Raw genomic sequence first — 22,614 nt, 5'->3', positions numbered from 1 at the left:
GGTGGCAGATCTGATGGGCTGAGGAGTAAAGAACAGTGATAGCATTCCTTCAGTATTGCACTTGCCACAAAGGGGCACTTTGGCTGTAAGGCAGATCTGTCACATCTAGTGGGAGCTTCACAGAACCTAAGGGGAGGATACAGAGGCATCTCGGGAGGTCCAGGAGGCATCTCCACAGCCTCTCATTAACCAGCAAACTGAACGTGGACCTAGGTCTTTGTTCCAAAGATGTTAAAAAGGCAAAGGCCCTGCAGGTGTTGTATGGGCTTCTCTGAGTTCTGTGTCTTTGTGACTGTCAAATTCCACAGAAAATCCCTCCTAAACTACAGGAAATTGCTGAAAAGCTCAGAGTGACTGGGAATCATGGGCCATTCCTTGTGAAAGGGACAGGAAGCATGCAGTTTGGGACCAAAATCTTGGTTCAGGCTTTTCCTCTGAGGAGGCAACTATCTAGAGAGATGACGCACCAGCAGATGGTAAAAGCTACAGTATAGACTGCGGAAGTTCAGTTGTGTCTTTATTTCCAGGCAATGCTAAGCAGCTGGTTATAAAATGCAGGAAAAGTGTGCAAGAAATCTTGAGCTGGTCAGTGGTTTTGCACTGATGCAGGCAGCTAATTAATGTTTTGTGGTTTCACTATTTCTGATGGCCACCTGAAATGAACTTCCCAGCCTTGAGGTTTACCCATCACTCCCCTAGAGCCAGCATTGGCTCTACCTGTAATTAAGTTAAATGATCATCCTGGAGACAAGATGGGATGAAAAAAGTTAAGGATGATTGACTGAGCACAGCAGAGTTGAGAACAGCCCATACTTTAGAGGTCTCCTATTGGGACTGAGCTGGTATGTTTCCAGCCATTTATATAACCGATGAATGCTACTTCTGCTCTCTATCCCATATGAGTCATGTATTCTTAAAGGGTTACATTATAAAGATCTCAAAGCAGTATGTAATCTATTTTTCCTTACCTTCTGCAAGGCAGCTGCTCTGACACGCTGCACCAACCAGGCCAGTTCTGCAAAAGTGCCTAAGGACTTTGGTTTGACCTGTGCAGTGCACTGAATTGTAACATGGCAATGGGTTTCTCTTAGTTCATATGAGGAGTTGCACTCATACATAATACATTTTTAAAACCCAGATGGGGGGGGGGGGCAAACTTATGGCCCATGGTTCAGATCTGGCCCACAGAGCTGCACTGTGTGGCCCATGGGACTTGTAGAGGGGACAGGAATATGGGGACAGGGCCCACTGCCAAAATTTAGGGCACATAGCCTCACTAGGGATATGTATCAGTGGGGGAAATAAAGTTGCTGCCATGTCCAGTCTGGCCTGGGGGGTGGCATGAGTCTGGATCAGATGAATGCAAGACATGATTTCACATTTTATAAATTACTCAGTTTAACAGTAAACACATCATTAAATGGGGGATGTTATCAATGCAATGTGAAATGAAGAAAAGGCAACAGCCACGTGATTGGAAGCTCTTTTATACAGAGCAGTCAGCACAGCGAGACCCTTGTGGGAGTCTCCTGGTACTCCTGCAATACAAACAATGAAAGTGTGAACTGAAAGATCCAGGCTGCTGTTTGGCCATGATCCCATAAAGGAAGCTAATCCTTCAATCTCTGCACATACAAGTAGCCCTAACTCAGTGTTCCATTGAAATCAGTGGAACCACTTATCTCAGAATTGCAGGACTGGCCTCACCTACACAGGTTATCTCAGGATACTGAAAAACTGGACTTTGTGCAAGTTTTTGAAGAGGCCTGGAAGAGTCATCCTTTGCTTGTGTGTTTTACACTCATTACCAAAATGCTGAAAATATAACATTTCACAAAAAAGAACCTTATAAAGGTGAACTAAAAGGTGACACGGTGAGCAGTGGTCTCAGCATCATAAATAAGAACAGCGATGGTCATTAACTAGAAACCTGGTTTCTGTTCTCAGCAAGGGGATTTTAATGGCTATAATGACATGAAAATATATCATCACTCTTACAAGTGATCCCTTGCAAAAAGTCTTGAGGCAATGTGGTTCAGCAAAGTATGGAAAGATTCAGTGCAAGCTAGAATTGTGCTTCTCTGTATCTGTTATGTGAATAAACACAGGGCTTTAGTTTCTTATCTCTCAGTCTGGTAGTATCAACCAGCACTATAAATTTCAGTAAAATACTGGGAGAATGAAAACAAGTGCAAATCCAATAATCACAACATGTCTATAGTATGTCTGACAAATCATTGTGAAATTTGCACTACCCCTGGCAAATGTCTTCAGTTCTTTCAAACCAAGAAAGGGTTTGCTTTGGGGACATTTTTGTTGTTGCCTGATTTACCATAATATGTTCCCTGTTTTATTGAACACATTTGGTGAGGGAAAAGCTAGTGACTAAGTATGCTTCACTCAACTCTCACTGCCACTTCAGAGCTCTGCCCCCAACCTCCACCCAACTCCCAGCTCTGGGGTCTCCTCACAGCTTGATTCCAGTCCCCTGATCCAACTATGAGGCTTTTTTTTCCTCCAGGAAGACTCCTATAGACCTCTGTGCTGCAACACTTCCAGGAATGTAGCTGTGGGAGAGAGAGAAACCCCAGAAGAAGTATGAAGTTCAATTTTTAACTAAAATTATGATTTATGGGGAACAGCTGAACAGGCTAGGCAAGGTTTCATTTAAGTAGATTTGGAGGCCACAAATGATTTAGTAGGATTTTATATACATACTATTTTGTGAATCCTGATGTCAAACATGTATGTATTAGGTCTTTTCCTGCTTGCTTTATTTTTAGTCTTATCTGTGACTCTTATCAACATATCATCTACACATCTCACATACACTGATGAATTTGTCCTCATAAAACCACTGAATAATTGAGCCATACCAAGAAATTAAAGTTAACTAGCTGAGCTCACACACGAAGCCTGTAGCAGAGGTAGGAGTAGATCCCAGGCTTCTTGAAACCCAGTTCTAGATCTCCAACTATATGATGCTATGTAGTATCTTATACCACAGTCATCACTGTAACATCTGTGGTCCTTCCAGTAGGGTTTCATGGGATATTAGGAGATTTCGTGTAGCTGTGGTGTATGAGAATGGCCAGAGGGGTTGTTCCCCAGGGCCCTTGTGTGCAAACATGCTTTACAAGGTTGCCTACAATCCCAGAGGATAGGACTCAGATAACTGAGTACTCTTCTAGTTATATGTTCCTGTTCAGTCACAAAATTACCTTTCTTACCCCTATACTCCACTCTCAGTCAACCCTATTCATTCACAAACATTAAAGTTCACATCTCTTACTAAGCATTGGCTTCAATTTACTGTTACACTCATCTCCCAGTAATTTAGAAGTTAAACAACTGGCTTAAACTGTGTGCAAATAAAGCAGAGTCTTAATACTGCAGTGCTGTAGTAATACAGTAGCACAGCACAGAAACAGAAAACTTCAATACACTTTTTCTTTTATTCCCATGTTTTGTTTTGGTTTGTTTTGGCTGCTTGCTTGCTTGCTTGCTTGCTTGCTTGTTTTTTAAGGATCTTTCTAAGACACAGCCTCATTATTGTTTTGACTAAGCATTAGGCTAGCTTTATGCAATGATATTATTCCCATTTTACCAATGGTGAACTGAGGCAGAGAGCAAGCAAGGGGCAGATTTAAGTTCCTAACCATTCAAATCAGCACCTGCTGAGATTTTCAGAAGTGCCCGTGTGCTTTTGAAAATCCCAGTAGGCACTCCTCTGCTTCCTTAGACACCTGATCTACCTTTAGGAGTCCGGCAGTAAGTGGCCTATCCAATGCCACGCAAGAAATCTGTGGCAGACCAAGACATCGACAACTGTTCTCTTCAGTCCCAGGTTAATGCCCAGAATAATGGACCATCCTTTCTTTCCCAGTCACTTCTGTCTTTTGTTGCCACATAATATACATACATCCCTGCTTAACAATGACAACCAAAAATGATCAATCAGCAGAAAACATGCATCATGCAAACATCCACAGCAAAATAGTAAAAAAAAAATGTAGAGTTTTTACTTCCTTAATTATTTAGAGTGCATTAAAATGAAAAGATAGCTGAACCCTACAAAGATAACAAGATACTTTTGCTTGTCTTCTCATCTTTGAGTTCAGAACATATAACAGACATGACAATAACTTGCATTCAGTTTTAGTTGTGTGAAAGTCTGATGAAAGCTAAATTATGAGAGCATTGGCTGGTGAGAACTAATCAGTGCAATCTTTTTTTTTAAATGTTACCTAATGAAGTTTTTTGGATAGGTACCATATTTACTAGGGCTGTAAGAAGCTTTGGTCGCTGATTCAATCTGGTGGGAATTTGGCCTGATTCGGTGGCCGAATCTCCGAATCTGAATCAAATCAGGAGACCGTTTAATCTCTCCAAATAGAATCAAAACCCTCCAAATGGATTCGGAGAGATTCAACGATTCAGACGTAAACACAGCTTTAAATGTTTTTTCTACATACCTCAAGGTACCAGGCAGCTCGTGAATGCTGTGATGCTGGGACGGATGGAGCATCCCACAGAAGCATGGGGTGGGGGAGGGGGTCCCCAGCATGCTCAGCAGCAGACCCAGAAGTGAACCAGAAGCACTTTTGGTCCACTTCCAGGTCTGCCAGGGAGCACACTGGGGGGGTTCCCTGTGCCCCTCCCCTGGCTCGGCAACTGGTACCTGCTGGGTCTGAGGAGGCACCTGGGGTCCACCCGTGGCCGATCGCCAAGCTGGAGGGTTGTAGGGGGGGGCCCTGTGCACTCAGCAGCGGACCCAGAAGTGGACCCAAAGTACTTCCAGTCCACTTCCAGGTTCACCGCTGAGCATACGGGGAGCTCCCCCTGCACTCCAGTGGAACACTCCATCCGCCCCACCATCGCACCATTCATGAGCCACACCTAGTAAGTATAAGGTATGTAGAAAAAACATTTAAAGCTGTGTCTATGGCTGAATCAATGATTCTCCAAATCAGCACTGAATCTTCAGATTTGGATTTGGCCAAATCAAATCAGGGACAGTGATCCAAATCAATTAATCGAATCACTGTCCCTGATTCGGGCTGAATCCAAATCTAAATCAAATACAGCCCTTTTTGCACACCCTTAATATTTACTCAAACAGAAAATGAGCCTGATTATAAAATGATTACCCAATAATTAGATTCTATATGCAAAATGTATAAATTTATTATAATTTTCTAGGTATAGAATCTAATTATTGTAGGTTTTCCTTGAATTTGACCCCCTCACACAGCTACAGCAGGGAAAATAAATCTGAGAGGTCAGGTAGCCCTTTGCTTTCTGCTTCCCCCCAACTTTTTCCCCTGGCAGCCCCTTCCCTCTCTCCTTCATATCAGACCCTGCTCTCCCTGAGCACATGGAAATGAGAAGCAAATTTGGAAACAATAATTTTGAAATTAAACATGGCTGTAGCAATCTGCATACAGTAACCATACTCTTAGTTTATCCAGAATTGAGGCATGTTGCCTTTTTTTTAAACTGCTGCAAGTTTTAGTGCAGGTACTCCATAAACACAATTTTGAGCAGCATTTTGGCACCTACTTATGTGTAGTACAAACTATGCATGATATTAATCCAAAGCCAAAGGCTCCTGATTTACCACATGGTTAATTGGGCAGGGCCCCACCAAAGTAAACAGCATTTCAAGCCATGATGATCCCACAGCTCAACACTGTCCAATTTGTGTATGTACTCCAGATACCCACCACAAAGGATCCATATCCTAATTAGCCCACACTCATAACTGGAACCAGGTGTTCTTGTCACATGTCCTGGGATGCTCCAAAATTTATATGCAGATGAGACACAGGGCAACCTGGTCTGGCTTCATCTCATGGAGGATGGGGCCACACTAATAATATGCACCAGGCTGACAGAGGAGGTGACAGGGGGATTCTGGCAGAACTGTTTTCAATGTTGTGGCTCACCATGACTTGGAAAAGAGTTGGCAATGGGTGCATCTACATGTTCATTAATGCACCTTAGTGACTGCATGTTAGGTTTAATACTTGGTTAAGCAAGTACTAATTCAATGAGGAGTAAATCACACTACTGTGTAGTAGTGCCAGAGTACGTGGGTTTTTTACACTTACTGAGCAGTAGCCTAATAACACTGTGCAGTAGCATATTAGCATGGTTTTTGATCAGCATGTTACTGCACAGTGTTATTGGACTACTTTGCAGTAAGCATCTCATGTAGACATGCCTAGTGAGGGGGACTGTGCTTGATAGGCACTACAATATATCTCATTCAGGTGGGCTCCCCTAGCTTATACTTGTAGTAGGTTCCCATCACTAGAGTCATTGCCACCTCAAAATTCAGGAGGCAGTGAGGAAAAGGGATGTGGTATCAACCATGGACCTACTCAGCAAAGACAGATGCCAGGCCATGTGGGAGAGGATGTTGCACAAGGACCTACAGAAAGAGCAGAGACATGAGCTGGCCAGTAGCCTGCCACATGCTCTTAGTGAAGGCACAGTGCTTCGTAGTGGGGCAAAGAAATAAAGCATACTGCCCAAGGGAAACCTACCCATGGAAAACAGAAACAATTGACTACCTCCTGTGATACTGTCCTTTTGCCAAAGGGGTGTGGAGGAAAGTATTTGTACTCCTCAAGATGATGACAGAGATCACAACCCTGACCAGAGAAGCAGCACTGTTTAGGCACTTGTCCAAGCAGAAGGGGACCCCAATGGCCTGCTTTGACCAATTCATTTCCTGCTTTAGAAATGTCTTGTGGAACCTGCTCATATACAGGTGCACAGAACTCTCAGTAGATGCCTGTCAAAATAGGACTGAATGAGATGAAAGGATACTACAAGAAAGCAGTGGAAAACACTGGGGAGAAGATGGCAGAGATTATCTGGAAGGGGAAAAACTGGCACACACTGTTCAGGAGTGGATGCCCTGAAGAGAGCAATGACAATAATAATGATGGTGATGACGATGAAGGCAGTGGAGGTGACAAGAGAAGAAAGCAACAATGACAGTGACAACTGAAAGAATTGGGGGAAAAATAAATGGGGGAGTGGGGAAGAGAGGTGCAGTAAGCTTAGGGTATAGAGATAGGTTGCATGTCTTTGTGAAAGGCAAGAATGATGGTGATGGACACGTTGTAACGGGAATGTGTATGATGTAATGGCAATGATGTATTTGTTGGGTTGTCAGGTGAGCCATAGCAGCCCCAGGACAGTTTTTCTTAGAAGTAATGTGATAGTTATATATATAAGAACAAATATTTTGCAAAAAAAAGTGATAGGTTCCCATCACCATGTTTGCCCAATATGGGCCATATAGCTTATAGTCATTCTTAGTGTTGGCTGTATTTAAACAGCTTCATAGTTGGTTTCCATTGCTGAGCATATACTGCTTTTGGCAGCAATTTAATGATAGACAATGTATTTAATGAAATTTTGTTGTATGTGATTATAAGATGTAGGACTTTTTTGCCCGTGCCACTTGGGGTAAAAACCTTGTCTTGTATTTGAGTAAATGCATTCTTAACTCACTTTCTCTATTTGCTATTATTTTAGTTGTCTGTAAGATCAAGCATCAGTCCCAAATCTGAACAGTAGTATAACTCTTACAAGAAATATGACTGAATCTGGAAATCATATATTGGGACTTCTAATTCAGTACTCCATGATTGCCACCAGTAACTCTACAAAGTACTTGACCAATGGTCATTTTTCTCCTGTTCCTTAAATGCAGATTCACGTCAGTTAGAGTTTCAATTCTTCCTACAATTTCCACTACAGGATGCAGAGATTAAAGCACTGGTCATTGAAAGCAGGACAGAAATCCATTCCAGGATATGACTTTTTGTAGACAGCTTAAGTTTTACTGGAGATAGAGCTAGCCTGCAAAATCCAAATCTTAAATCCCCCAAAGCACAGTGGTGTTTCAAGACAGAGCTAGTTCAACCCACTGAAAGATACAGGCCAGTTGAAGAAATTGGCTCTGCACGTGGAATTTGGATCCAACAAGATTCAGGTCTGTGTTTGGGTCTATCTGGAGGATTCCATCCATTTTTGGATCAAGAGAGAATGTGGGGTACCTCTACAAAATGTTTCCCTATGTACACATAAAGCCTGATTCTGCTCCTAGTTAAGTCGATGGAGCCGCATCTCACGAGACACTGACTGCACAGTAGCTCATTAATACTGCGCAGTAACATCACATGGCAGGAAGCGTGACACTACTGCACAGTAGTAATGACCTACTGCACAGTCAGTATCACCTAAAAGCTGTTTGGTGGCACTACTGTGCAGTGACTCCAGTTACTGCGCAGTCATTTACTTGTTTATACAAGTACTAAATGACTGCGCAGTAATGCCTTCAGTAAAAATAGGATATGGCATTGCTTTGCTGGAAACAGTAACTCAGAAACACTTTAGGGAAGGCAAGGTCTAGAAAAAGACCCCATGATTTGAAAATTTGATGTTTTCAGAAGCATGGGGCAGACTGCAGTGGAGAAGTATTGTCCAAAGAAGTGTCAGACAGGACTCAATGGAAATGCCATTGAAAAGAATGGTTGTGTGTATTTTTGCAAGTATGTATGTTTATGTGGTGTGCACTTTTTGAGCTGTAACTCAGAGCCCTTACTCAGAGCCTTACTCAGGCAAAACTCCAATAGACTTGCATGGAAATGTTGTCTCATCCAGACTGCAGGACTGAGTTCCAAATGTGTGTTTGGATATAGTCTGTATATATGTTCAGGGCTGAGATTACCAGTACTTGTTACTTGTGTATGCACATATGCTATGCTTGACCTTGAAACTCAAACTCAGGTAAAACACCCAGTGACTTCCAGAAACCCTGCAGGATTAGATATACTGTATATCAAAAGCTCAGAACAGTACAGTACAACTAAATTATTCCAACACCAGACAAATGGGTCTGACTAACCTAAGCCATAACATTTGAATTATTAATGTTCTCTAATAAAAGGGATAAAGTGCCTGTAGAACAGAGTGTTTCAGAGCTCTGGTAAAGATCATGCCTATTTTAATTTAAAAGTTCAACTTGAGGAGAGACAATGCTGGCATTGTGCTATGGTGATTTAAAACGAGTGTGTCTTGAGGATTTTCCTCCATCCTTATCTGCAATAATAGAATTTAAAAAAAAAAGAAAAGAAAAAGAGCAGCAGTACTGGAAAATATCTGTCTCAGAAACTATAGCAGACAGGTCACAACATTTTTAAACAATGATAGTAACATTTATTATATCAAAGCCATTTTATGTTTTATTTGGAGCTGTGGCGCCTTTTTTTTTTAAGTTCTCATAACATGACAGTAATTACAGCCATCAAGATGTTTCATAGAAGATACCAGGCCAGAGTCCAGATGCTGGGGGAGGGGGTTTCTCCTATCCCACTCCATTGTGCACATTACATCATTGTGTAGTTTATTTTAAAAGTGCCTAAAGAATGTAATGATAGTAATTGTAGACAGGGGAAATTAATAGTGAGTACCGCTGGTCTGCAAATTCCTTCCTAAAGCACTCCCACTGCTTACTGGAGGACCTTCTTGTTAGCAGAGGCTTGAAAATACAATTTGTGTGATCTGTTAAATAAACTTTGTGCTAAAGTCATTTTCATCTTGGCACTGTGTATACAAACTTCTTCTGTCTTGTTCTCTCAGTGAAATGGAAATGACCAGATCCTCCTAAACAAATGGGTGGAATGTCCTCATATTAATATCACTAGGGATGTAGGTCGTCGGCACTGCTTCTCTGACATGGCCTTTGACGTAGTGATCCTGGGGAGGTTTTTGCCAAGGGCCTCACATGGTACTTAAATTAAGAATGACATTGATTATGTACTGGGTTCCTCTCAGATGTATACACCTATGCAAACAAGCATCCTGAGTCTATACAGGCTGAGGGTCATATCTTCATCTTTACAGGCATCCTTTTAAAAGCTTTTGCTCTGTGATGAATCTGGCACTATCTTTAACACTGAAACTGTTGTGGTCCAACCATCAATGCCTAGAACCAAGCAATGTGGGTCCTGAACAACCACTGAAAAGTGACAGCACTCTGCATCTTCTCAACACACAGAGCATCTTGCAGTAACAGGCTCTAAATCTACCATCTGCCCAAACGTTGTACAGGATCATCTTGATTTCATCACCTGATTGTTACACAACAGTTTGCCACTTTGAAAATGATGTAAGTTGGAGAAACAGCATCATTATCATCACTCTGCATTGCAGTGTTTCTATGGGCTCAGTCCTGCAACCCCAGGGTGTAATGATCTCTTAAAGCATTCACATTCCTGTATGTGCATCATGACAAGTCATTGTAATATGTTTACACAGTTCCACCACACAATATTACATGAAGACTTATTCCCTACATGGTGCCAGTGCCTAATGATACCAATTCACAAGGTGAAATTCTGGCCCCGTTGTAATAAAGGGAAGTTTAGGTCAGGTTTTCTACCATGATGTTGTTGTAAGCAAATTTGCCCTGCACCGCAAACAACACTGCTCCAGGAAACAGCAAAAAACTTGCAGTAGTGTTGCCTCTGTTTCTTTTCCATTAAGCTAGGTTCATGATTTGGTATACAGTAATTCCTGATAAAACTAAATTAGCAGAGGTGTATAAGAGAGCACATACATTTGAATGAAAGAAAAAGAAAATGCTCTTTCTCCTCCTGAAAACACTATAGTTGACAAGTAAAACATTGTGGATACTATCTTGAAACACAAAATACACCCTGACTGTCAAAAACCAGGTCACTTCAACACATTAAATAGATTGCCCCTACTTCTGTACAAAAGAAAGAGAAATCCTGACCCTACTGTAGGCTTGATGCAGACATTCAAAAAGTCAAAGCCAAAAGGCAAAATCGATCTAAGTTATGTGATTTTCTGTAAGTGGCATAGTTTAGATTGGTAGCAAACAAAATACACGAGTCCTTTGCAGGGGGCAAATCTTAATCTGGGTTCTGCCATTTTTAAACCAGTCTGCGTGCTGAACTTCTCTTCTGTTACGGGTATAGACCAGCTTCTGATCCCTTATACTGGTAAAAGTGTAACATCTGTACCCAGCCTGAGAGTTTTCCCACCAGTTTCAATAGGCCCAGGATTGCACCCAGCACAGCTGAGACATTCCTTCAGAGCAGTAATGGCAGGGTGGGGTGGGAGGTTGGATTAAAATAACCATTTCAGTTTTCCTTGCCTGTTCAAGTGTTGGTAGCGGTGCAACTGTTATGTTTATTTTCTCTCTACTGAACTGTTAAGTCCTTATACTCAGTTTCACATTATTCCTATGGAAAGCATAAATCTCTAAGCACTGCAAAGGTTACTTTTCCCACCAGTGCAAGAAAGATCTTTTCTTGCCACTGTTTGCAATAGCATTTGCATTAAAATACCTTACACTCCTGCAAGCATATGATCCAAATTTTTCCTCTTTTCCATTAAACTGTAGAAGGTTTATTCTACATTTCCATAAGTGGCCATTTTAAATTTTCCATTTTCCTTTCTTAAACAGGAAACCTCTACACTACTCTGCTCTCTCTAAGCTCTTTGTTTATATTCTACTCCCATTACCAGAATTCTTCTTACATTTTTCCATACACCATTAAGGGCAAACATTTACCTTCAGTCTGAATGACTCTTTTTTTACATTAAGGGAAACAACAAAGCAAGGAAGAACAAAAGTGAGGTCTTGATGAGAGTGAAATGTGCACGTCCCCTCTCCACTAGCAGCTTGAACTGAAACTACTGTCCAGAAGGCGGAAGTCTCTCAGCAAACTGGCAAAATGGAAATATAGAGGTGCAACTCATGGAAAACAAAGCCAAATATTCCACCATTCAAAAAAAGATTAATTTTTAAATCAGAACTCTGTCTATTTCAGCCATTGCTTATATATAGCATTATGTATCTGTTACTAAGTTATATATAAAAGATACATAAAAGCAAGTTATATCTCATTATATATCTATTGCTACACATTACTAAATAACCAACTTCAAACCTGCGATGGAGGCAAAGAATCCAACCTAGGGAAGTAAGTGTGTTTCAGCATGGAGCCCCTGGCTGCATAATCCTCACAATACTGAAACTAATAGTAATACAAAGTCAGGTGAAAGCAAGCCTGGAAGAGTGCAAGAGGCAATGTAAAAGTACCAGCATCCTGGGAGCTGGCAGAAAATGGAAGTCAGGCAGCAAATAATCTGCAAGCTGTGAAGAAAAAGCTGAGCACCAAATCCCATCATATTGAGGGGTGGGGGGCAGCAGTCGCTACAGCAAGAACTTACAGAGCAGCCATCTGCAGGTTGTGAAACCATGTAGAGGAGTTAAATAAAACTCTTATATCATGGATGGACCTAATGTTTGTAGCACTTCAGTTGGCTTTAAAGTGCTGTATAAAGTGAATGGATTGGAAATGCAAGATGCTGAAGCATTACAAATAGATTTCATAGATTTCATACATTAGAGCTGGAAGGGACCTCATAAGATTATCTTGAACTGTATCAGAAATGACCTGGATGAAACAGGAATTCTGAACATTTCCCTGTGAAGCATTTTAGGTTTTGTTTTTTCACCCAAGAGCATGAAAGGGAATTGGTCAGTCGCACAATGCTTTGTATTCCCCTGCCTCTCCACCTTCCTAAGGTAGCTACTCTGTGGGTTTGTCTACAAGATCAATTAGTGCAGCTGAATAAACTCCACCATTTGCACATGCTCCCGGGATTGTGGCACGTTGAGCCAGAGTGGAGCAGCCCAGCTGGCAGGGAGCCCTGGTGCTTCTCCCACCTGGTTCAGCATGCTACAGAAGGGCTGACTGGGGCACAAGGGGCATTTATACACATGTTGTGGGAGGAGTGGGGGCATTTTAATTAAAGCACCCAGAGCATCTTGTCTATTAGCGGCCCAGAGCATCTTGTCTATTAGCGGCCCCGCACCTCAAAAGGGCAGCAGGGGCACTTTAAAGCTCATTGAATGCCATTTTGAAGTACAGGGACACTGATAGACAAGACACCAGAGTCTGCTGAAGTGCAGTAATTACCACACTCCAGCAGACTCGATTAATCAAGTTTGCTCCAATGCCCTGTAATTACAGCATGCCAGAGCAGCCTCACTGCTCATGTATAGGTGCCCAAGGGTGCAACAGTGCAGGACTAGCCAGCAGGCAGCCCCCGCACTGAAGCAGCCTCATTCCCCAGTCAATCCCATCAGCACCTACACGTGCTTTATAGAAGAATAAATAACTTCACCATGGGATAGTACTTGAGTCTGGCAGTACTAACCCACGATGGAGTTAATTAGTTTACTGTGGTCTAATAGAACCACAGGTGTAGACAGTGATGTTTTACTGCAGAGCTAATTAGTCAGCTCCACAGCTCAATTGCCCTCTGCACAGGCCCTGTCCCATATGTGACCTTATCTTTTAAAGATATATGCAGTCATATTGTGACTACTGCTGTTTTCATACTCCTGGCCTGCCTTTAGCAGCTGGGTTAGGAACTATTTGTTTGATCTTGTACCTTAAAGTCACTGTACCAAAGGTATTTTCCTCTGCTACTCAAAATGTTCAAAGGAGTTCTAAGATCAAGGGAGGTGATGCTCCCCCTCTATGCAGCACTAGTCAGGCTGCAGTTGGAGTACTGTGTCCAGTTATGGGCACCGCACTGCAGGAGGGACACAGAGGATCTGAAAAGGGTTCAGAGGAGGGCCACCCACGTGATTAGTGGTCTCCGTGAAAGACCCTACAAGGAGAGGTTAAGAGATCTGGATCTCTTCAGCCTATACAAAAGATGGCTGAGGGGTGACCTTGTGGCCGCCTATAAATTTATCGGAGAGGACAGCAGGGAATTGGGGATGTGTTGTTTACCAGAGCGCCTCAGGGAGTAACTAGGAATAATGGGTGCAAATTAGTGGAGAGTAGATTTAGGTTAGACATTAGGAAGAAATGTTTTACAATAAGGGTGGCCAGAGTCTGGAATGGGCTTCCAAGAGAGGTGGTCCTATCACCTAACTTGGAGGTCTTCAAGAGGAGGCTTGACAATCACCTGGCTGGAGTCGTCTGACCTTGGTCCTCTTTCCTGCCAGAGGCAGGGGGTCACACACGATAATCCATTAGGTCCCTTCCAACTCTATAATCTATGAATCTGTGACCACTTGAGCCTGAAGAGCCTTTATACATGTACTCCAAGAGTAGGAGAGGCACTTTAATTAAAGTGTCTGGAGTGTCACATGTATCAGCATCCCTGCACTGAAAAACAGAGGTGGGGTTGCTTTAACTAAAGCTTGCCAGATGACAATTAGCTAAAGTGCCCCCTGCTGCAATTTTTCAGTGAGGGGATGCTGATACACATGATGCTGGACTCTGCTAGAGTGTGGCAATTACAGAGCATCACGTGAACAGGTGCCTGAAGAGCCTGGGCACTTAGAGCACCCATCACTGAATGTGTGGTTCACCCAGACTTCCAGAGGGGGTCCATGTTAAGCACCACATTCATACTGACCTCTGCTGCAGGGTCAGTTACAAAATTCAGGAGCTCGCCCTGGGTACAGTCGCACCCTCATTTTATTTGCAGCATTCTGAGAGTAACTTGCCAGCAGCATTTCATATTTCCCAAATGGCTCACAAAAGTACTTTATACTTCCAGAAAGAGACAGGCAGGGAGACCTAATAAGCATTTTTAATATCCATAACACCCCTCCTGGTGTAGCACAGATTACGCTGTGGCCAAACAGCATCTTGCTCAACAGCTCACACAAACCAAAACTGTCTGCTTTTCTGAAATAATGGTAGATCATGGAAACTCAGCACCAAAGATTCATGCTTGACCCCATTTTTTTCCTAAGTAGGTGTTGCTCACTGGAGGAAAATGCCACAGATCCCAGGCGCACACTGCCGCCTAGCCTTCCCACGTACTGGGAGTATTCAGTAGAACTTGTTGCCAGCCCAGTAACAAGTAATGAGACAAATAAACCATCATGCTTTGTGCAGAGAACAAGCTAAAATTCTTTCCTTGCCCTGATTCACATGAACTCCCTCCCTCTGTGCAAACAGTTCTATGGCATATTGTACCTGTACCAGGGCACTCAAAATTGTGTGGTCCAATATATAAGGCACAGGACTGAAAGACTGGAGTTTGAGGAACTTTGAGATTTGTGAATGAAAAGTCAATAAATGCTAATCAGTATTGTTTATTATCTCAGGTGATAGCTAAATTGTCCAGATTTCAAAGTGCATTAGCACTTTAAAAGTGAAGTGATGGAAACATCTTTTCCCAGCGTGAGAAATCAGGGTGGATAAAAATAAAATTTGAAAGAAAATAATCTAAAGAATAAAGCAGGATTATAAAATGAAAAAGCTCCTTGTTAAATACATGCTAAATTACTGTACAAAGATATGGATATTTCTTATGTGCCTGAGCTGAGATGATTTGTACTAAACTACACTGATCGTAAGATCAGAAAATACATCCAAAGTAAGTGATAATGAACAACTAGCTGTTTTACTGGGCAGTAGATTAGAACTGAGCTCAAATGCATTTTTTCTTGGCCAAGGTCTCTTTAGTAAGATTTACATTATTAAACAAAAAGCCTAAGAAAAAAAGTTTAATACGATCCATTTTGATTAGCAGCTGACAAATTCATGGAAGCAGACAAGTTAGGTATTGAAAAGACTAGCTAGCTTGTTATAATCTACCTCCCTTCCAGCACAGGATGGGTCATTTAATTGTTCCCTCCTCAACACCAATACAGAAATCAATACAATATCATCTAATTCATGCCTCTGTCAAAGTAGACTTTTTCAGTATGCAACATTCTCAGAATTTTCTTGTCTATTGCTTAGTCAATTTTCCTTTGTCCTTTTTATTGCTAATAATAAATTCCCAATTCACCATACGAACCTGATGGGTATTAAAAAGAGGGGGAGGGGTTTCTATTTCTACCTTTTAAGAAAATAAAATTTGAAATGAAAAGCTTTCTGACCAGCTCCACAGGTAATAAGTATGAAGACAAAAAAACCTTTAAAAATTGCCATCTTCCTGATAGCTTGTTTTCATTCTGAGTTCCTGCAATTGGAAATTTTGCAAAAATTCTGAACATTGAAGATGTTGAACAGTTTTGCTTTACATAACCTTCTTTCAACCTATTACTCACACTTTTAAAATACTACAAGGCAGTTACCATGCTCCTTTTGTGAAATTATGTAGCCAAGCATCCTGTGTACATTTTTTCCTTCTTTCAGTCCCTCTTCAGTTCTGGGCACCATTTTAGTGTTTAATGTTATCACCTGGAGGACAGAGACAAAGAGCTTTGCACTAAGGTCTTCATAAGTGAAGAGCCTTTCACTTTACCAACAGGAGTCCTACCAAGGTAGAATTCCATTTCTGGCAAAGTGGCCATATCAAAATGACATCTTTCTGCTTAACAAATCCACTCCCTATATATGCAAAGTCATAGCTGCTAATCCTATGGACAATATATGTTTTTCCTGCTTTTAGCTACTGTTAATTTTGCAGAGCCAACATAATGAAAATAAAAGACTAAGCTACACTCTATTCATTCTTTGTTATCTTTCAGAAGATTTTTTACTGAGCTATATCATGTCATTGAGGGTCTAACATGTCTTCTGGTATCAGGAGCTTTATTATGGTCTCCAAGGGAGGAAACAAAGAGAAAAGCATTCACATTCACTTGGAAAAAGCAGCCTGCAGAGATAAAAATCAGTTACTAAGTGTTTTTACTTTGAAACTGAGCACATATGATAGGCAAATAATTGAGAGAAAATAAATATGTAACTGTTTTAGAGGTGCTTTTTATTTTAAACATTTTGCTTTGAAGTGATGAAATTTTTACACAAAATCATGTATCATACATGTCCTGATAAGATTTGGATTTCCCATATATTACTTTCATTTAACCCTGAAATGATGTTGTACAACTGAAAAATAAATACTAAAATCATGCCAATTTTTCTGATATTAAAGATATTTTCTTTTCTCAAAGTTTTTGCATTCACAAAAATATCATTCAAAAATGTCTGTAAATAAATTAAATTGAGACAACTAAGAATCTGGCTGCACCCACCAGTCAGCTACATACATGCTGATCTGATGCTAATTGCACCCCAGTAATTATTGAGGTAAGGCAGCTTTTAAAAATCCTGTCTTTTTTATGGCAATGAAAATGAATATCACATCCGAAGAGAGAGGTGTACAAAAGTCTCAGTGGAATTCATTATGCTTTTTTGAACCAAATGTTTTATCAGCAGGTCTTTTCCATGATATTCAGAACAAGTATAATTAGAAAAGAATTCAGCTAACTTGGAAAGAATGACTGTTCATAACTCATCATGTTAGAAAGCTGGAAGCAATACAGCAGAAAGAAATTAATGGAACATTTAGATCAAGAAGAAAAGATGCCGTTTCTTCATCCTTCGAGAATGCATACTACCGTATGCAAATGAAGTGGTTCAGTAATACCTCTGCAAATAAGCAGCATGAAACTTATTTTCAGTCTCAAGACCACATGCTTACTTTTAGCCAAGGGTTGGTCAATTGATAGGCTACAGAGCATGCTACAATAACAGGGGTCTCAGGGATTTTAACTTCCTGAGCTCAAAGCACAATGGAACTAGTGGCTAGTGCCAAGGTAATTTTAGTTTATCTAGGCACTCTCCATTCTACAGCTAAGTGCGCCCCAGATTTAAGCAAGAACAGGTTAAGTTTGCCAACACCCCACAAAACTAATAGATTATGACAGAAGGACCTTAAAGGAATGCATGGAAACCCTACATGTGCCTTCCTTCTCTGGTTGTGCCTACTACCAAAGTCATCAGAAGATGGCAATGGCTGGGAACTAGATTCAATGACCCAGGAGGTTTCTTACAGTCATATAGTCATATGGTGGACAAAGACAACTGAAGTCAACAGAGAGGCTCTAGTGATGAAGTAAGGCTCAATAATGGAGTTCTAGTTTCCACTAAGTTAGTGAACATCAAAATCCTTATTCTGATCTCACTTATGTCCATAAAAATCAAGGTTAATTTCTCTGAAGTCAATGGAATGACACCAGAATGGAGTCCAGAATCAAATTTCATACTTGTCTAACCATTTTCTGTAGACAACTAGCATTTTCTCCAATGTCTCCTGGGGACTACATATCTGATTCATTAATTCATGTGATCCCACTGTTAGTTCTATCTAGCCATGTGCATCAAGTTCAAAATTCTTGTTCTCACAATCGTGATTGCGTACCACCTTGCCATCCCCTTCACTAATCTTGTTTTCTTCCCTCAAATCCTCTCTGCCAACAAAGCCAACTTCATTTGAATCCTTCTCTGACTCCTGTCTCTCATTATTTATGCATCTCTTATGTACAGTATGCCTTCCAACATGCCTCGTGTGGTTCACTCCAGACAACCTTGTATTTGTTGTGCTCCTTCAGTACCAAAGAGGGTGAGACATTAGCAAGACATTCTTCATGAGGATTCCTCAAGTCTAAAACCCATGCTCCCACATGGCAAGTCTAATTCTGTTGACCCTCAACAACAGATGAAGTTTCTGTTCTTGTGGGTGTTTTCCTCTTTCAATTTACTTGTAAACAATTAGCAAAGGCATCTAAAGATCTTAGTTTGGTTTGTTAAAAATCACAATGTGTAAAAATAAATTTTAAATGATGTGGGTATTCTGCATCTGGGTAACCAAAGGTCTCTAACTATTTTATGTATCTCTTCATCTCATTCCTCCCTATTGTATGTTATTCCTATTTATTGCATTTCATCTGAAAGTAGGTTCTGAACTTGCTACTTCATCTGCAAGGTCCTCATTTCAGTGAATCCTGTGGGCTCCACTGCAAGACCAAGCTCCAAGGCTGTAAGTTCTTCTTTAATGGAAGGATCTTGGTTTTTTCTGTGATGTTCCCACTACATTTTTAGGTGCTGTATAACTAGCATAACAATAATATTGGTATGCCCCTGCTCTTACCCTCCTCAAACCTTCTCTTCCTGCTCCTGGATTGATGTAGCTCTCTTGCTGCTTTGTTGGCCACTTTTTCCATTTTTATTTTCCAAGGAGAGACTTCCTCTGAATTTTCATTCCAAATGGTTACTTTGTGGGGAGAGGAAGAGTAGCATCCCCCACTCCCCACCTCCACTACAGGTCTGAGATCCTAACGACACCCCAGAACAAAAACACAGCACAGTACAGTGCAAACAAAGCATAAAAGTTAAAAGGCTAATTTAATCAATGAGCATAAAACATAATTTACACTTAAACAATGAGTATTTATGATGTTCCCTTCATTCCTTGCATGGTGAACAGGCCCAGTTCTGTATACTTAATCAGAACACATTTTAAATCACACTGTATAATATACTTTGTGGCAATATGTGATGGCCAAAGTATATAAAATATGATGAAGTTAAGAAGTTGCAGCTGAACTAACAATATATTCTCCTGGAAGGGAGACATTAAATAAATCGTGGATGTTTTTTGATAGCCAATTAAAGTTCCTTTAAGAGCTCTGTTGCATTTGTCTACATTCTTCAGTCATAACCCTTTAAACAAGCATATGCAACCATAAATATTGCCTAAAAATACCAAAGAATTAGCCGTTAACTGTGTCTCTTGCAAAGAATACTCAGCGTACAGAACACGAACTTAGACCACTTCTTGTAAAGAAGTAATCCGTTTAAGACAGTGTTAGGTAACTATAGATTTGTATTTCTGTGGTATTCAAGCATGAATGTTTACATATATTTTTAAAGGACTTGTAAGGTTTATCTGTGGTCAAATGTAGCTTTTATACCAAGAGAACATGTGTCTTCATGGTGAGAAAAAAGCAAAACTCTACCCCTTTGTAAAACAATGTCTTTTTGTAGATTTCCATGAAGGAAATATTTACCAGCTTTACAGTAAAAACAGACATTTGCAATGTCTGAGGTGTGATGTTCTCAAATGATTAAGGAGTCAAGCTTATAAAACAATAAAGCTTGTTTATTCAAACAGCAGTACCTTGCCTCAGTTCTGCTGTTCCCTCCTGCAATCCCTGGGCAAATTTAACAACTTATACCTAACACTCCTAAAGGTATCCACACATCTTCCCCCTTTACATGTAACATGTCCCCATATAATGCTAACATTGGAAGGTTAGTTCAACCCATAGGTAAAACACATTTTGACAGGTCTCTATTAGCCTTTGTGTTGGCCTTTTAGCTCTTAGTGATCTTCTCAGTTTCTCTGCATTAACAAATCCTTATTGCTTCAGTTCTTGTTTTGTTTCCTCATTCAGATGTCTCTACTTCTGTGTCATTTTCAATCTCCTCTGTTGTTTCTTGTTGTTTTGATGTTAGGTCTGTTTCCCCTGATGAATCTCATGATGCTGCTTCTTTTCTCCCCTTTACCAGCTGTTCCTTCTTAACACCTGTCCTTCCAGTGTGACTACTTTATAGGATCTGTGAGCACCTTGATGGGAAACTAGTGCTTTTTGTTTCCTTCTTCATCCATCTGAAATAAGCACCATATCTTTGCTGTGCAGTTGTGGTAACTCCCTGGAAACCTTGTCATAGAACAATTTTTTGAGCATGTCGATTTTTTTAAAGTTTTTTCACATCTTGCTTTTCATTCGGATGAGCATCATCTGCAAGATTTGGCAGTCTGATTTTGAGTTTCCTATTAAATAGCATTTCTGCCGGGGACAATCCATGATTCCTGGGTGTTGTCCTGTAACTTAAGAGTGACAGGTAGACATTGGTGTGTGAATCTGTAATTTTTTTCAAAAATTTCTTCACTATGTGTACTCTGTTTTCCACCAGACCATGGGATTGTGGGTATTTAGGCCTCAAAGTGCTGTGACAGAATCCATATTTGTTTGCAAACTCTCTAAACTAAAGACACATGAACTGAGGTCCATTGTCTGTTCTCACAATCTGTGGAAGAACATGTCTAGCAAAAATTGATTTGATGTGACTTATAACATAGTTTGATGTGAGTTATAACATGTTTGCTGAAAGCATGGTATGCTTTCTAGCAATAAAATTTCAGGATAGTGAGAATAATAATCCAGCACTAATACATAATTTTTTCCTGAATGCATGAATAAGTCAATGCCCACTTGATACCATGGAGCTACAGGCTCCTCCATGACCATCATGGGCTCTTTTCTTTGCATTAATCTATACTTTGGGCATGTTATACAAGCCTTCATAGCATCTTCTATGTCATTATTTATGTTGGGCCAATATAAATCACCCTTTGCTCTCCTTTTGCATTTTTCAATGCCTAGATGCCCCTCATGTATTCTATTTAACATGTCTTTCTTTAGCACTACTGGAACAACAAGTCATGAGCCTTTGCAAAAAGTGATAACAGCTATTTGTGCTGGTTAGCCTGGAAAACATACACCTAGCCCCTGCCCTCAGTTCAAGGAAGAGCTATCAGTACTGGATGGCATTTTGTTCAACGTGGTGTCCCGAGCAGTAGCTTCTGCAATTAATGCCCAAATTTTATCTGTGACAGGAATCACTCTTTTAGTTAGATCATATCAGAAAATCATAGAATCATAGAAGTAGGGTCAGAGGGGACCTTGTAGATCTTCAAATCCGACCTCCAGCCTGGGCGGGAGAAAAGACTGGACTCAAATGAGTCCAGCCAGGACTCATTTGAGTCCAGCCCTAACTGTGAAGTAGTTCTTGCGGATGTCTAATCTAAACCTACTCTCTAATAATTTGTGTCCATAGATGAGCATGTATTATGTCTGCGTCTGGAATTCTGGCATTTTTTGTTGTGTCATATGCTCTGGACAGTGTATCTACACTAAGAAGATATTTTCCTGGTGCGAACAGTATGTATAGCTCATACATTTGCAGTTGAAAGAAAAGTCTCTGTAATCTGGGTGCCATGTCTCATACCCCTTTCTTTGCTATAGTTACCAAAGGTTTATGGCTAGTTTCAGCTATCACAGGCTTCCCACAGATGAATATATGAAATTACTACAGCTATATACCAAGCTAAACTTTCATTCTCAATTTGTACATATAGACACTCTGATTTAGAGAGTACCCTAAATGCATATGCTACTGGTCTCCAGCTAGCCCCATGTTTTTGAAGCAAAGCTACTCCAATGCCTTCTTGAGAAGCTTCTGTAGACAATTTAATAGGTCTTTTAGAGTCATCGTATTTTAGTACCAGAGCTTTCATTATTTTTTCCTTCAAGTTTTTAAATTCAGCTTCATGTTCATGTTCCCATATCCACTGAGCATTCTTTTATAGGAGTGATCTAAGGTGTTTGGTCTGCTCTACTAAGTTAGGTAGGTATTTCCCTACATAACTGATCATTTCCAGTAATCTTCGCACTCCTTCCTTATCTGTAGGGGTTGGCATGTTTGTAATGTCTTTAACCCTTGCAGGATCAATTTGCACCCCTTTCTCAGACAGCTTTTCTCCCAAATATCTTATTTCTTTGACCCTGAATTTGCATTTTCTGTTGTTTGTTCAGTTTCAAACCTGCTCTGCAAGCTCTTTCTGGTGCCCTTTTTTGGTCTGAAGTCATGTTCTTCCAAAGTATTTCCCCAAAGTAATACATCATCAATATAAACCATAGTTCCATCAAGACCTTCAAAA

At 40.6% G+C, this 22,614-nt stretch overlaps 1 long non-coding RNA gene across 1 annotated transcript; it reads left to right on the top strand.

Annotated features, from left to right (window-relative positions):
* The first annotated feature begins 248 nt into the window (after window positions 1-248).
* LOC109297086 lies at window positions 249-20,487 on the top strand. The gene is made up of 3 exons (XR_002097199.1): window positions 249-259; window positions 10,268-10,270; window positions 20,400-20,487. It is a non-coding gene; the product is annotated as an uncharacterized LOC109297086 (long non-coding RNA).
* The last annotated feature ends 2,127 nt before the right edge of the window (window positions 20,488-22,614 follow it).

This window comes from Gavialis gangeticus, unplaced genomic scaffold (assembly GCF_001723915.1).
Source record: "Gavialis gangeticus isolate Ggan-Ray unplaced genomic scaffold, GavGan_comp1, whole genome shotgun sequence".
Lineage (NCBI taxonomy): Eukaryota > Metazoa > Chordata > Crocodylia > Gavialidae > Gavialis > Gavialis gangeticus.
This window is presented reverse-complemented; position numbering and strand designations above follow the sequence as displayed.